Here is a 6752-nt window from a genome sequence, read left to right on the forward strand (position 1 = left end):
TTGGGGCGGCCAATAAGAGCTTGTTGTTTTTGCCGGCATGGCAGGGCCTAAGGACTGCCATGTCAGTGTGTCTGTCCGTCTGCTCAGCATGTTACTCATGATCATGAAATTGGGCGAGAACATTCATGCTCCTCAGAAAATGAATCCTGTCAGTTTTGGTGACTTCATGACCTTTCCTCCAGCACCACCATCGAGCTCGAATGTAAAGACAGTTCTTTATTACAGACTCAGTGATCCAGATAAAGACAAGACAATACATACAAAATATATAGAAGACACAATAAAAGAAGCATATACAACATATTCACAGCGCAATATGTACAAGTCACTTAAAACAATTAAAAATCAATGCCCTCAGAGGAGACAACTATATCAGTGCTTCCATATCTTTGACTGATAGCGTGTAGTGCTAAATTTGATACTTGTTAACGCCATGATTATATCATTTTCTGAGCTGTTCAGCAGACATATAAACTTTGTATCACTAAATATGATTATTGGATTGCAATGATTGCATTTTTTATCTTGTATTTATTTATTGTTTGCCCGATGGTTGTGTGGTACTGCCGGCTGTGAATCAAATTGCCCCTTAGCAATAATAAAGATATCCTTGATCATCTGTCAATACTCACTAAAGGAAGATTCCTCTTATTTCTGATGCACCCATTACTGTCTAGATGGTAACCCTAGATTAGTAAAGCTCTTGGAAATCTAGGTCTGAACTCTTGTTAGTGTGGTTAGAGTTAAGGTAAAGGTTAAGTTTAGGGTCGGGGTTAAGGTTAAGGTTCGGGCGGAGTCAAGCACTACTATATGAACCGTGTGTGCATGTGCAAGAGTGTACGAGAGTTTCACAAATCTAGGGTTACCTCTAGATGCGACCGCCAAAATGAGAAACTTGATATCTCAAAATCTGTTGGGCCGCCATGACTTTTGGTGAGCACATTGATACCCCCCAGAGGATGAACCCTCTCAGCTGTGGTGACCTTATGTCCTTTCCTCTAGCGCCACCATCAGGCCAAAAGGTACAAACTCCATTCTCCCACTTCTTGCATTCCCTCAACGTGCACAAAGCCAGCAGGAAGCCAGTAGCAGAGGACCTGCATTTTATACGTTTTCACCTGCTAATAAGAAATTCTTGCTTTTAATGTAGACACAGGAACAGCCAGTACCAGCCAATATGAACCTCTTGGCACCTCCGAGTTTGATACCAAGATAGTAAATATACATATCTGTGTACAATGCTGGAAAAACTCTGCCTTGGAACGACCTGATCCCTCTGAGGCAGTCATGCATAATGCATGAGGATAAACTGTGTTTTGGTATAAAAATGTCATCTGAAGGATAAGAGCAATAAAAATATGTAAGAAAGCTTTGCATCTTTTACCTCTGGTCTGATTTACCGACATGTGGACATTGTTCAGTTCTAATCTGATACTGCCAGGCAATCCTGTTAGCTATGCTCTGCCATTCATGCTATAATGATTACTTTAAGATTTAACTCTGTGTGTGCGTGAGCAGACTGTGTCCACCAGCCCAAATACACACACACACACACACACACACACACACACAGCCCCAGATGACTGCTGTCTCTCTATTTTTATCTGCACACTGTTCCCAAAGAGAACATTGCAAACTGTTTGTGTATGTTTGTGTGTGTGTGTGTGTGTGTGTGTGTGTGTGTGTGTGTGCGCGCGCGGGCGTGTGCGTGTGTGTATTTACAGGATTTACAACCACAGTAATAATAGCCATGCTCTGTCCTGTGTCTCATTGATAGATATTGAGGAGCTGTGCTGCCTGAGGAAGAAGGGGACGAGGAAGAAGAGAGGAGGAAACTGATGAAGACGACACAAACAATAGCAGACCCTGAACTTTAAATCGCAGATACCTAGGAAGACGACAAAGGAGGAGATGCAAGCTTTTCTTTTTCTTTTTCTTTTTTTTTTTTTTGTTTTTTTAACCTTTGCAAAAGTTCACATCATCAACCACAGTGGGTGGGGACTTCACAACAGTACTTTGAAGCCTTGAATGAGCACAAACAGGAGCCCAATAAGGAGTTGGCTGCCTCTGTTTGAGATCGTGTACAGTATAAACACTCACCACATTCACTTCTGACTCTGTTTGTTGCTCCCACATCATCTTGTTGTATGAGGCAAAGACTGGACTCTAATACAACAGATATTTTTCAATCTTTATGCTTTCACTTTGTTTGCCCTCTATCTCTCCCCTACTCTATTTGTGTGTGTGTGTGTGCGTGCGTGTGTGTGTTTGTGTGTGCGCGTGTGCATGTTAAAATGTCTCTAAAACTGTCATTCGCTTGTGATTAAGGGCAGTTATCTGCACAGTGACAGTGGGAGAGTAATGCTGTTGACGCACAACTGAGATAAGGGAAACATTATCAAGCCACCGGCCGTTTGGTTTACAGAAAGATCACCTCTTTTATCAAAGTGTGATGTCAGTCACTCTGAGATGAATAGATTCATAGACATGTGACTGGCACTTGCCATTTGGAAATACATCATTAAATGCATTTCTTTCAGGTGAATAGGATGTAAGAGGGCTTCAACGGTGGCAAGTCGTTGCTTTCGGAGAACATAGGCCATCCAGGTCAATCAACTGCAGCTGCAGTGCAAACGACAAATTTACAGTGAGGTGTTCCTTAAAGGGATGGTAAACTCAAAACATGTATTTTTCTTCTTTTGCTTTATTTGATTGTGGCAGTAGAGAGAGGAAAGACATGCAACTAAGCGTCCAGGCTCGACTCGATCTCAGGCTGCTGTGGTAAGGACACAGCCCTGATATGAGCCATAGGAGCACCCAAATATGCAATTTTTCATTGATTTTTTTTTTATTATTATTGCCATCATTGGGTGTTGAAACTCTGAGACTCTGAAATCCTTTCACGTATAAGAGTAAAATGATACAGCCTTACTTTTATTGACTGTTATCCTTCACAATGCTCATCAAACAGTAGTGTCGAACAGTACCTGTTAGTTTGTTCGCACAGCTCGCTGATTTTGTCCTGTTCCTGGATATAAATCCACCATTTTACCAAGGATTATTTTGTCAATCAAGGTTCTATCAGGAGAGGTGAGGGCTAGCAAAGCGCTTCACAACTACAAGCCTCCAGAGCGGATGTTTTTTGCAAGTGAGCTCTACAGTAATGTTGGGAAAACATTATTGAACATTTTGTTATATTACTCCACTACAAGTGAAAGTTGCTCAGTCATTTGTACTTGAGATAAAGTACTGGAGAACTTGCTTTTAAAAATAGTCAAGTGTTCAAATGTGCATTTTCAACATGTTGCTGGGTTCTCTAAATGCATGTTTTTTTCACATTGCATTTAAGAATACCTTGTAACTCTCTGAAACAACACAGAGGACGGCCAGTCGTATTTTAGAAAAGAAAAAAAAAGAGCAGCTGACTTCAAAGCCAGGCTGAAAAATAACGAGTAATGACAATCATCATAGAAACGTAGTGGAGTCAAAAATAAAATATTTGTCTTTGAAATGCAGTTGAGTAAGTCTCAAAAAAATACTTGAGTAAAGTAGAAATACCAGAAAAATGTGCTTGAGTACATTGTAGATCACTGTCAAATCTTGGTGGATGATGAAAATAGGCCTCAAGAATAATATTAAATCATAAAATCTCTGTCTTTAATGGAGTTTACCATCCCTTTAAATATATGCCAAGAGTGGAATCATCCTTTTTAAAGCACCGGAATAAAGTTGTAAGAAGAGTAATCAAAATTTAATATATTGGTTTAGTAAAAAAAAAAATCATTTTGCCATATTTTTCCATCTCAGATGCTGTTGTTGTTGTATTTCATTGTTGTCTTTGCTGCACAGTTGCCATTGTTTACAAGTATTTAAATTCCTTTGCATGTCAATACTGTTATTGAATGCTACTGTGTAACGCTACCAGTTTCTACCGTATCTCTGCTACCCAGCCAAAAGCCAAAAAAACAGACGAAAGGACAGAGAAACGTTAAGTGCTTTCTCTTTCCCAATTCATACTCAGCTCCCCGAGGCTCCTCTGAGGCCTCCTCCTTGTCATCCACGGCAGGTCTGATTACGTATTTTAGGATGACTCCCTACAAGGATGGATAGGCCTCAGCTCTGATGCAAGAAAGGGATCCGAGGAGTGTGAGGAGAGCCGCAGGAAGGAGCCAAAGTGGTTATGTCTCCATTGATTTAGCTCCCAGAGCAGGGAGAGTCAAGCCGAGAACATTGCTGGGCTGCTGCATATTTAACTAATCTTTCCTCTGAAGAAGTCTTCACTCTCTTCCTGGATTTCTGAGGTTTCTTAAATATTCGAGCTCCTGCTGTGAATGCAACCTGCTGGTTTTGTAGACATGTATAGAAGTGGGGAAATTGAACCCGGCTACATTAATATGCACCGAGTATTGGCCACAAGCAGAGGTCTCATTCAGGTTAAGCTATTTATGGAGCTGTGACTGAATCTCCCTCTCGCCATGAATGAACCAGTTAATAGAATATTCATACACACAGACAGAATTGTCAAATGTATCATAGGTTTGTTAAAAACCAGGGGAAAGAAACAACTATGTTCACCTTTCGACACCCAGGAGGCCATGGGCAGACGTTTGACCGGACATGTTTGTTCTTGAAATTATTTAAAATATCGCTATTGTGGCCTGTGAAGATGCTTTTTATTGCTGTTGTTGTTGTTGTTGTTGTTGTTGTTGTTGTTGTTGTTGGAAAGTGTAGAGTCTTGTCTGAAAAAAAAAAAAAGACAGTAAAGAAAATATATAGAGCATTTAAAAAATATATTTATAAAAAAGATTAATAACAAAGCTAATTTGTAAAATATAAAAATGATACAGAACTGTATACAGATATATACAAAAAGCAATATAATTTTAGAATATTTTTGTTATATTATAATTTAATTATAATATAATTCTAGACAGTGTTACATTGTTTAAAAAATGTGAGAGCCTGCCTCCTGACCAAAAAAAAGCATCTTCATCAACCCAAGTAGCATTTTTTTTTTTTTTTTTTTTTTTTTTAATTATATTTGAATATTAAAAAGGGGAGATTTGATTCAGGTTTCAAAGGGTTTATAGTTTCAGTAAGTGCTGCTCTTTGCCAGGTTTTTTAATCAACATCAAAATGCATATGAAAGGAAGCCAGCCTTCTGAATCTGGCGTCTCTTAATCAGACATGAGCTGGTTATTCTGGCCCAGTTTACACGTGTGGAAAACCGGGTTACTAAATGGGATAAAAATTTCTCCATGTATATTAATGTAGCCACTCAGGACGGGCCATCTTGGAAATGGCGATGATAACAGCAGACCATTCACTGGCACACCGCTTGCTTAATTAATGTGGTAGGATAAAATGAGGGAATATGCACACACACACACGCATACAGTCCAATCACAAGGGGTGCGTCTGCCCTTGGCTGATTTTATATTTATCTCTAATTGCTTTTTCCCCTGTGGTGTGCAATAACACCTGGGGTTACAGTGCAAAACTGATTCTGTTATTCCATTAAGACAACCACCAACAACGACGAGTAGTGTAAAATATGTGCACTCCTATTAAAAAAAAAATCTTTGACCTCTCTGATTTGCTGTCTCCGTGTCCTTGCTTGCGCAGTTCGGCGTAGGTGTTCGTGGCGTTAATTAATCAGTAACCTGTTTAATGATGTGCCGTGGCCAGCGATGCCAAATTCCTCTAATGCATTCTTCATTATCACGTATCCTGCTGCGATGCATCGAGCTCTGACTGGAGGGATGGAGGAAAAATCACACATCAGCAAAGGAAACCAGTTCACTTCATCCCTGAGTCCTGAGAGAAAGCGGGGGTTTAGAGAAAGAGAGAGAGCCATAGTTTTACAGCCCGTTCAGTGCAGTCCAAACTGTAAAACAAAAATGCAATGCAGCTCCAAATGACAGAGCAGTCATTCTCCATCATTTTACTCCATATTTATAATATAATACTGGTGGGTGGTTTTTGAAGTTTGTGCAAATTCTGTAGGTTGCCCGCTCTCTTTACTATACATCATCCCTGCTACTGTTTGCACACCGTCAGTCAAGTTGGAGATATCAGGGCTCATTTCCCCCCTTCAGAAGGAGCCATTTGCAATAATTCATCCGAGGACAGCATGAAAAACACAACTTCCACCGGGCGAGATAATCCATCAGAGGTATATGGAGCCTTCATTTGGTTTGGTCAAACTTTGTTTTATCATTGTTTCTTATGTGTTTACATTATCAGCGCTGCATTACATTAGGCTCTGCTTCCTGTCAATCACCCGACACCCACATGAACATAAATCTCTGCCGGGAAATAATCTCAGAAAATCCTGTAAATAAAAAAAGTACAGAGAGATGGACCTTCATTTCTAATGTGCTGTACAGACTGGTGAGATGCATTTGCAATATCAAATTGGTGCGAACTCATTTTGCATTTTAAATGTGATTTAATTGAAAATTGAGGGCTGTGTTGTATGCGGTAAATAAAGCAGAGAAATGTACACTGTGAGCATAGACAGCCATTCATTCTGCTACTCCAATTTGTTTGAAAGTTATTATGAAAGTATTAGCAACACAACGTTAATAGTTGTAGTCACATCATGCAAAGTGTACTTAACTTTATGGCACAAAGTGCTGAGTGCTCCAAAGCAACCTTTTAATTGGCCTCTCAGGGGAGCCACTGCTGATCAGCATTTCAGGACCACGCACGCCCTCCGCCTCTGATGAATCCCTGGGCAAAATGGATTT

At 40.0% G+C, this 6752-nt stretch overlaps 1 protein-coding gene across 1 annotated transcript in view; it reads left to right on the top strand.

The window, feature by feature from the left end:
* The window catches only part of uts2r (urotensin 2 receptor), a 44349-nt gene extending 41911 nt beyond the window's left edge, over window positions 1-2438 (top strand). Inside the window, exon 4 of the mRNA XM_030077960.1 lies at window positions 1778-2438. The gene's annotated coding sequence lies outside the window, so the exon portion shown is untranslated. The remainder of the gene's footprint in view (window positions 1-1777) is intronic.
* The last annotated feature ends 4314 nt before the right edge of the window (window positions 2439-6752 follow it).

Source organism: Myripristis murdjan, chromosome 19, assembly GCF_902150065.1.
Source record: "Myripristis murdjan chromosome 19, fMyrMur1.1, whole genome shotgun sequence".
Classification (NCBI taxonomy): domain Eukaryota; kingdom Metazoa; phylum Chordata; class Actinopteri; order Holocentriformes; family Holocentridae; genus Myripristis; species Myripristis murdjan.